This window comes from Hylobates moloch, unplaced genomic scaffold (genome assembly GCF_009828535.3).
Source record: "Hylobates moloch isolate HMO894 unplaced genomic scaffold, HMol_V3 SCAFFOLD_10, whole genome shotgun sequence".
Lineage (NCBI taxonomy): Eukaryota > Metazoa > Chordata > Mammalia > Primates > Hylobatidae > Hylobates > Hylobates moloch.
In genome coordinates this window covers 67,166,352-67,176,333 of record NW_026652285.1, presented here as the reverse complement: position 1 = coordinate 67,176,333, position 9,982 = coordinate 67,166,352, and the positions used below count along the sequence as shown (strand labels likewise).

At 44.2% G+C, this 9,982-nt stretch overlaps 1 protein-coding gene across 11 annotated transcripts in view; it reads right to left on the bottom strand.

Annotated features, from left to right (window-relative positions):
- Positions 1-7,040, bottom strand: part of AOPEP (aminopeptidase O (putative)) — a 400,140-nt gene extending 393,100 nt beyond the window's left edge. For 10 of the 11 annotated variants that reach the window (XR_009215307.1, XR_009215306.1, XR_009215305.1 and 7 more), the window contains exon 1: positions 6,976-6,995. The gene's annotated coding sequence lies outside the window, so the exon portion shown is untranslated. Of the gene's footprint in view, positions 1-6,975 lie in introns of all 11 variants that reach the window. The other variant, XM_032164582.2, reaches the window with a different exon arrangement.
- Between the last annotated feature and the right edge of the window lie 2,942 nt (positions 7,041-9,982).

The window sequence follows — 9,982 nt, the reverse complement described above, 5'->3', positions numbered from 1 at the left end:
AGAAAGAAAGAAAGAAAGAAAGAAAGAAAGAAAGAAAGAAAGAAAGAAAGAAAGAAAATGATTAAACACAGCATATACAGTAACCATGATATTTCCAGAACCTGAAATACTCTCTTATTAGAAAAGATGTTATGCCATGTTCCAAAACAAAAAAGATTTGTTATAAACTAACAGTCAAAGTCCTTGGGCATCCACTTGCTCAAACATGACCACTGAAGGATCTTGATTTGGCCAAGATTGCAGACAGCACAGAGACTGCTGCAGACAGCACACAGACAGATCTGTGCTATCTGCCACTAGAGAGCAACTGCTAGACTGTAATGCTGCTGCTTTTTAAAGTGTTAAGTTATCTGATAAAACATAGTCTTCTGTCATGCTCTTAGGTTTATATTCTGTATTTAGTATAAATGTCCATTTTCATGGTCTGGAGAGAACAACCCACTTCTCCTTTGATGTGCCAGATCCTAAACACCAAAACAAATCAGGTCCGTACGAAATCCTAGTCATCACTCTTTCTTGAGGTAGTATCTTTTTCTTAGAAATCCTCATATTTAAGTATGTGAATAAGGTAATAAAATATCATTATTAAACACCGATAGGGAATTTACTGCCTATCATAGGAAATTCCTTGGTAGAAGACACTTCTTATACCCTATCAAATAGACTGGATTCATGAAAAATTTGTATGAGAATCAAGTTAAAACTCCAAGGCTTTTAATGCCACCTACTTACTGTTTTTCAGTGATAAGACTAATGATATAACAACAAAACCTACATCAGCTTGTATCTGTGGATTAGACAGTTGTGTGTTTTTAATGCTTTGTAAAAGAGATGGGAGTTAGTACCCATTCTTTCTTGATGAATAATGTAGGTTACGCTCAAAAAGGTAAAAAAAAAAAAAAAACAAAGTTGACTGAAAGCATGGATTATCAAACATGGGGAGAATATTAAAAGGCATATTCTAGAAGTTGCTTACATCCTCTACTGAGTACACTGTAATTACTTCCCAATTAACATTGTACATATGTATATGTTAAAAACGAATATGGAACAGTAAAAAATAAAAGAGAACAGGCTGGACGGGGTGGCTCACACCTGTAATCCTAGCACTTTGGGAGGCCGAGGTGGGCAGATCACTTGAGGTCAGGAGTTCGAAACCAGCCTGGCCAACATGGTGAAACCCTGCCTTTACTAAAAATACAAAAATTAGCCAAGTGTGGTGCCAGGCGCCTGTAATCCCAGCTACTTGGGAGGCTGAGGCAGGAGAATTGCTAGAACCAGGGAGGTGGAGGATGCAGTGAGCAGAGACCATGCCATTGCACTCCAGCCTGGGCAATAAGAGCGAAACGCCACCTCAAAAAAAAAAAAAAAAAAAAAAGACAAAAGAGAACAGACTAGGGAAAAAAGGCAGGGGGAAAAAAACCTTCTAAGAGTTGTAAAATTTAAAGATATTTGACATTTCTTTTACCAACGAGAGACTTTATGATCAGATGCCCAAATGCAAAAGAACTGCTCTAAAAGTATATCACATAGCACAGAAACCAGGGCTTTTTGGAGGCCTAGCAAAAAGATGATAAAATCAAATCAAGAGAATACTGAAGAACTATTCACCTAAAAAGTACTATTAAAAAAAACAAGTTGGGCCAGGCACGGTGGCTCACACCTGTAACCCCAGCACTTTGGGAGGCTGAGGCAGGCGGATCATGAGGTCAGGAGATCGAGACCATCCTGGCTAACACAGTGAAACCCCATCGCTACTAAAAATACAAAACTTAGCCGGGCATGGTGGCAGGCGCCTGCAGTCCCAGCTACTCGGGAGGCTGAGGCAGGTGAATGGTGTGAACCCGGGAGGCAGAGCTTGCAGTAAGCCGAGATCGCACCACTGCATTTCAGCCTGGGCGACAGAGTGAGACTCCATCTTAAAAAAAAAAAAAAAAAGAGTTAGATAAGTCTCTTGACTTGTTAAAACACTACAAGAGAGAAGTAAAAGTTGGGGAAAATGATTATTCTAGAAAAGAGCTGAGAAGCACTTACCGGGCAAAGTGAGAAAACAAGCATCCAGAAAGCCTTAGTCCTGATGTCATTTCAGAAACTCTGAGGCTGTCCCGCTGCTGCTTTTCCAACTTGCTCCCTAACCACAGTTAACATTATCTCCATTTCCCCACTCTCAAAATGACCTACTCAGCGCCAACAACCTTCGCCTTCACTGCACTTAGCAAATCAATCGTCTTTTTTTTTAACATTACAAGACATGCTTTACTTAGTATATAAATTTCTCAGTGTACATAAAATAAAATAGTATAATTATATTAAACAACCAGTCAGAATTACAACCACTGACCCAACTATGTCCTAGTTCTTCATAACCACTGTGATGATGACTACACAATCCTGAGAAAACCTGCGCAGAAACTAAGGTTGAAAACTAGTTTCTAAATACGTCTGAGTTACACCTCTTATTTAGGCAACTACTTCATCCTTTTTGCTGTTTTTTAAAAACAATTTTACTTGTAGAAAAAGTGTTTCTTCTCATTCTGTCCGAAGATAGAGAGATCCTATATTTTGCCATTTGGTATAAATCTCAATGTAAAATAGAGGTTTATTCTCAAATAGCATGTAAGTTACACGCTTTATGAGTCAAGAAATAAAAAACATCACTTTTCAAAAGAATTACTCAACAGAATTAACGTAGGTCAGGCTGAACAATGGTCACTAGGTCTGGAAGTCGTTTTTTCTTCACTCTCAAGGAAATGCACAATGATCTTTGATATTAATCTGTTTATAAAATTTATACTAGAGAGACCAATGGTCCATTCTTGACTTTTTTTTGAGATGGAGTCTCACTCTGTCGCCAGGCTGGAGTGCAGTGGCGCGATCTCGGCTCACTGCAAGCTCCACCTCCCAGGTTCCCGCCATCCTCCTGACCCAGCCTCCTGAGTAGCTGGGACTATAGGCGCCTGCCACCACGCCCAGCTAATTTTTTGTATTTTTAGTACAGATGGGGTTTCACTGCATTAGCCAGGACGGTCTCGATCTCCTGACCTCGTGATCTACCCACCTCGGCCTCCCAAAGTGCTGGGATTACAGGCGTGAGCCACCGCGCCCAGACTTTTTTTTTTTTTTTTTAGGCAGAGTCTCGTGCTGGCACCCAGGCTGGAGTGCCGTGGCGCTATCTCGGCTCACTGCAAGCTCCGCCTCCCAGGTTCACGCCATTCTCCTGCCTCAGCCTCCCGAGTAGCTGGGACTACAGGCACCTGCCACCATGCCCGGCTAATTTTTTTTTTGTATTTTTAGTAGAGACGGGGTTTCACTGTGTTAGCCAGGATGGTCTCGATCTCCTGACCTTGTGATCCGCCCGCCTCAGCCTCCCAAAGTGCTGGGATTACAGGCGTGAGCCACCGCACCTGGCCCATTTTCATTATGTGGAAGAGCTCCACCTCTGACATAATTTCAATAGTCTAACCTCCAAGCACAGCCTCCCAGTCTTCCTACTCTTTCTCTTGCTTACTTGCCAGCTCTTTCTTCTTTCATTGAGACTCCAGTCCCTTAGCTTTAACATTTTCTCCAATCCATCTGCTTCCTCTGACTCTATGGCAGTGGTTCTCAATTGGGGCTGATTTTGCCCCTCAGAAGACATTCAGCAACGTCTTGAGACATTTTTGATTATCACACTGGAGAGGTCTGCTACAGGCATCTAATAGGCAGAGACCAGAGATACTGCTAACATCCTACAATGCACAGGACAGCCCCACTACAGCAGAGAATTATAAATGTTTCAGAAGTAGAGACCCCCTGCTCTATGGTCTTCTTTTCTTTCTTTCTTTTTTTTTTTAAGACAGGGTCTCATCGCTGTGTCTCCCAGGCTGGAGTGCAGTGGCGCCACCACGGCTCACTGCAGCCTCGACCTGCTGGGCTCAAGCAATCCTTCCATCTCAGCCTCCCCCAAGTACCTGAGACTACAGGCATATGCCATCGTGCCTGGCTAATTTTTGTATTTTTTGTAGAGGCAGGATTTCATCATGTTGCCCAGGCTGGTCTTGAACTCCTGGGCTGAAGGGATCCTCCTGCCTTGGGCTCCCAAGGTGCTGGGATGAGTGAGCCACAGTGCCCTCAGCCTCTATGGACATCTTTAGAACAACATAGTTCATTTCTTCAAACACTCTTGGAACATTTTAACCTCAAGTGTCTTGCTCTTTCATCCTTCTGACAGAACTTTTATAAAACCAAACCTTTAAGCAATGGGATCATCCACCTTCTCTACTTCTAAACTACTAAGCTCAACAAAAGCTGAATGAATATCACAATCACAAGAATATCTGACTCTAGATATTCATAGACTCCAACTTTGGTGGGATACCAACATTCCTGGACAGGCAACCCTTCATGATTCTCTCTAGTCTCCCCATCAAACCCTGTCCTTTTCCCTCAGTGATTATTCTAAACTTCTACCAACTTTCCTCAATCCCTATCCCAACAAATCAACGCAATGTCAGCAAATTCACCTGCTGCACTTAAGATCTTTTGCTCCATCACACAAGAACTTCCACACATTTCTTCCTCATCCCACACACTCACTCACGTCTGGGCCCCCCCTTCTCCCCATCCCTCCCAGGAGAGTGGAAGAAGTGTCCCTCATGCCCCGCATAGCCTGAAGGTGGCCTCTGCTCTGGAGATTGTCTTTTGGTGGCCTCTGGGACCTTGCTTCATCAATCATCCAGCCCTCTAAATCCTTGACCTCAGGCTGGGCGCGGTGGCTCACGCCTGTAATCCCAGCACTTTGGGAGGCTGAGGTGAGCGGATCGCGAAGTCAGGAGATCGAGACCATCCTGGCTAACATGGTGAAACCCCGTCTCTACTAAAAATACAAAAAATTAGCCGGGCGCGATGGCGGGCGCCTGTAGTCCCAGCTACTTGGGAGGCTGAGGCAGGAGAATGGCGTGAACCCAGGAGGTAGAGCTTGCAGTGAGCCGAGATAGTGCCACTGCACTCCAGCCTGGGCGAAAGAGTGAGACTCCGTCTCAGAAAACAAACAAAACAAACAAATAAATCCTTGACCTCAGCATCTTCCTGTTTCCAAGCCCTTTCCACCTCAGAAGTGTGAATGTTCCAGTCTCTTCTTACCGGAAAAAGCCACAAATAAACAAAACCCTCCCTTAATTCCACATCTCCCTCTAACTCTTCTTTATCTCCTCACAGCCAAATTCCTTAGAACTGTCCTCGACTGGGCACAGTGAGGTCAAAAATCTACTCGGCATCCTGAGTGTTTATGGAGGCAAGAAATTGTGTAGTACATTTTTTAAATTTCCATCTCAAAGAGTCAATATAATTTTCATTTCTAAAGAAGTAAAGCTCTCAACTGTAAAATTACCCATTCCCTGAGGACTCCAAACAGCAGGGTTTTACTGCACAATCTTGTTTGCCATTTATCTCATTCTTAAAGGATGGTGTGTGTGTGTGTGTGTGTGTGTGTGTGTGTGTGTGTCCGCGCGCAGGAAGGATCACAAGTTAAGCTTTCCAGGTGTTTTAACTCCAGGAATATGGGAACTTAATACAGTATTAAAGATATTAAAAAGTATTAAATCATTTGTGTAGGTGAACAAACTCATAAAATTGTGTGCAACTATTGAAAAAGGCCTAAAATTTGAGAATTAGTAGAGTCCTTTAAGAAAAGTGCAGACTTTGAAGTCATACTCAGACCTGAATTTAAATCTTGGTTTTGCCATTTAGTTAACTGTGAATTTTTAGCAAGTCAATTTCATATAACCGAAACTCAATTTCCTTCTCTATAAATTGGAAGTAATAATTCCTAACTCACGAGGTGGTTGTATGAAGTAAGGAGAAAACATATGCAAAGTGTTGAACACAGTCCCTGGATAAAGCAGATGGGCCAACAATAAGCAACTATTATTATACCCTAACCTTATTCTACTTTGTCCCCCAAATATCGGAAGAATCTAATCTTCCCAATTAGCAAATAATTGGAAGGCTTCCCAGAATTATACGAAGCACAATATACACTATTCAAAAATGGAACAGACTAAAAGTATTTAAAAAATACAAAACCAAACCATCAATGACATTAAGGATTTCAGAATTCTGCTTCTCATCCCATATACTCAGCATCTATTCTGTCTGGTTTTGTAATAACCCATATTATTTATCAACCATATGAACCCTATTGTTGTTTTTTTGCGATCTAAACATCCGTAGCGGGTTACGTTACTTATTTTGAGGGCTACCTTTGCAAGGGTAATTGTCATCATTGCACGAAAACCAAAAAGAAATCCAGGTACAAGGGGCATTTTATGCAATGCTATTAACTGTTCCATGCATCTCAACAGTGGATTGGATCCTAAGTGGATCTTTTATTATCACAATAGATAATCATAATCACATTACTGTGCCACCCCCTCCCCGCCCATGCATGCGTTAATGAACAAAACTCCAGACTAACAGTATGGATGTTCTATAGGGACACCAAAACTCAAAATGTGGTGCTCTCAGTAAAGATCCTCCGGGGGAAGAAGAGGCGGATGGGTTTCACTTAGTGAAATGAATGGAAGTGGAAAGGAATCGAATCGGAAACTGTTCTGCCTACTTAAGACTGGAGATGAGCCCTGTGGGGCTAGAAGCCGAGACCGGCAGGTGACCGAGGGCCTGGAGGGAAGAGACGAAGGAGCAGACACCCAGAGGCTGAGAAAGGTCTGTGCCGCCGGGGAGAAGACAGCCAGAGCCCGTGGCCACCTCTACAGCTGAGGTGGTAAGATGTGACCGCTCCGCCCAGTCCCCAGGATGGGTTTCAGCCCCAGGGGTCTGGGAGAACTGAAGAGGGGATGCGGGTCCTCGCTGGTCGAGCAAAAGTGAGGGTAAGGGAGGGTTCCCCGTCGCCTTCAGAACGGAATGGTGCTGTCCCCGCCGCCATCCCGACGCCGGAGGAGAGGAAGGCAGGGACCCAACAGGGAGCGAACAGGTTACCTGTCTCAGCCGCGTCCCACGGGTCACCACTTCCGCAGACTAGGGGTTACTACGGGCTACCCCGGCACGCGCCGGGTGACGTCATCCACACGCGCCCGGGGCCGCATTCTGCCTGGCCCGCCTTCCGCTAGGCCCGCCCCCTTAGGATGAGAGGGTGGGACCACCCGGGGGAGATCTGCGCAGGCGCGGAGCTGCTGCCGTCGTAGGAGGGCGCAAGCAACTTGGCTGGCTAGGGCTTGTAGAGTTGCCCCGGTACCCTACTATTCCTAATTGCAAAATCTTTATGATACTTAAGAAAAAAATCACCAGCCTGGGCAACCTGGGGAGGCCCCGTCTCTACAAAAAAATTGAAAAATTAGTCGAGTGTGGTGGCACGGACCTGTGGTCCAGCTACTCTGGAGGCTGAGGCAGGAGGATTGCTTAGACCCAGGAGTTCGAGGCTGCAGTGAGCTATGAACGTGCCACTACACTCCAGCCTGGGCCACAGAGCAAGACCCTGTTTCAAATAAAATTTTTAAAAAATTGCTGAAATACAGATGTGCAATTTTATTCCTTAGCCTAGTCTCACCTCTGCTGCGTGTGACTATTGTTCACATATTAATTCCACCACAATTTAAGGTCCTCCTGTGTGCCAGGCAAGCACCCTTAACAAAAGCTGGGGAAACAACCAGGAAAAAGACAGACGCTGTGCCTTCCCTCATGGGGATTACTTTCTAGTTGAGAAAGGAAACATTAAATGTAGAAGGAAAATAAGTTGCTGAGAAATTAAAGGAAGACGGGTGAACTTTTGATTTGAGATGTCAAGAAAGTGCCCTCTGAAGAGGTTCAGTAAACTGAGAAGAAGCCAACTCTGTGGAGATCTAAGGAGAGAACAGCGAAGAGAAGGATCTACATGTGAGCAAGCAATAGGGAAGGGGCAGAATGTGGTGCCTTGGAGAAAGTGAGAAAGTAGGTCATGGGAAGAACAGAGGATGAGATCAACAAGGCAAGGAGAATCCCCATCATGCACAGACTCTCTGGGTCCCTGTGAGGAATACAAGTTTATTCCAAGTGTAATGGGAAACTAGTGAAGAGTTATCAACACGTGACAGGATCTAGTTTTATAACATCACCCTGCTAGCTGCTGTGTATACATGGAACTTTTGAGAAACAATTCAAAAGGATGCAAAGAGAAGAGTTGCTTTTGCAATGAGCAGGTAAGAAATGATAGAAATGGACGAATTTCGGAATAATTCTGAGGTAGATGTGATAGACTTGGAGATGAGTTTAAATAAGGGAGATAAGGAAAAGAAAAGTGTCAAAAATAATTCTTAAATTTGGGGCCTAAGCAAATAGTTGGATCATATAGCTAAAACAAGGTTTGTTTCGCCTCCTTTCAAACCTGATTTCTTCGCTTGTTTCCAAGTCAGTCCTCTAGGTTCTCCTCTCACCTATCTATCTTTCCTCAGTTTCTATCACTGGCTTCCACTTTCCCTTTTCCTGATCTCATTTTTCCCTTGGCTTTCTTAGGCTCCATCAAAGGCTGCAAACCCCAAAGCCTACAGCAGCTGGGCAGTTAACACAAAAGAGTGAAGCCCAGGGATAGAAACTGTGGTGATCTGGAGCTCATGGTCCCTACCACAGCTCTGTTGATTTTTGCCAACCAGGAATGCTGACGCGGTGATGTCAGATCCCCTGCTTAAAAGACAATCGAGGGCCGGGTACGGTGACTCACGCCTGTAATCCTAGCACTTTGGGAGACCAAGGCAGGCAGATCACAAGGTCAGGAGTTCAAGACCAGCCTGACCAATAAGGTGAAACCCCGTCTCTACTAAAAATACAAAAATTAGCCGGGTGTGGTGGTGGGTGCCTGTAATCCCAGCTACTCAGGAGGCTGAGGCAGGAGAATCGCTTGAACCCAGGAGGCAGAGGTTGCAGTGAGTCAACATCACGCCACTGTGCTCCAGGCTGGGTGACAAAGTGAGACTCCGTCTCAAAAAAAAAAAGAAAAAAAAAAAACAATCGATATACAGATATTTACATGAAATCTCCCAAATTTTAAACATTGCTCACTAATTCACATTTTATTAAAGTTCTGTTTTGGACCAAACAAAACACATCTGCTGTCCATATGAGGCCTGCAGGCCTGCACAAACTTTGCCTCCTTGATGTGTATTTTCCCAGGGTGGTGACTTTTTCTCTTGACAGGTGACTACCACCTGTAAGTTTGTAAGCTGACAATTCCCAAATCTATCTTTCCATTCAGACCTGTTTAAAAATTTCTTATTCAGGCCGGATGCGGTGGCTCATGCCTGTAATCCCAACGCTTTGGGAGGCTGAGGTGGGAAGATCACCTGAGGTCAGGAGTTCGAGACCGTCCTGGCCAACATGGTGAAACCCCGTCTCTACTAAAAATACAAAAATTAGCTGGGCATGGTGGCATGCACCTGTAATCCCAGCTACTTGGGAGGCTGAGGCAGGGGAATGGTTTGAACCTGGGAGGCGGAGGTTGCAGTAAGCTGAGATCATGCCATTGCATTCCAGCCTGGGTGACAGGCCGAGACTCTGTCTCAAAAAAAAAAAAAAAAAAATCTTATTCAAATATCCAGATTCCACTTAAACATCCGGCTAGCATTTAAAAACCTGAACTCGTCCTCTCTCCCCACCCCCAAACCTGACCTACTCATGTATTTTTGTCTGAGTTAATAGCATCAATATCCACCCAGTCACCCAAGCCTGAAATCCAAGATCATCCTAGACTTGTCCCTCTTTGTCATCCCACAGTCCAATCAGTATTTATCACACCTGCTCATCACCTCCGCCCTTAATAACTCTTGCACTGGCTCAAGACTTCATCTTTCTTGGGGAACCTCAGTTTTCTCACTTATAAAATGAGAAGATTGAACTAGATGATTCCTAAGATGTATTTATTTCCATCTTTATAGCCACCAAACATGTCAGAATAGTTGCCTGGAATTTGGGGTTTTATCTCATTGGGTTTTTTGTTGTTGTTATTTTGCCTGGCTAT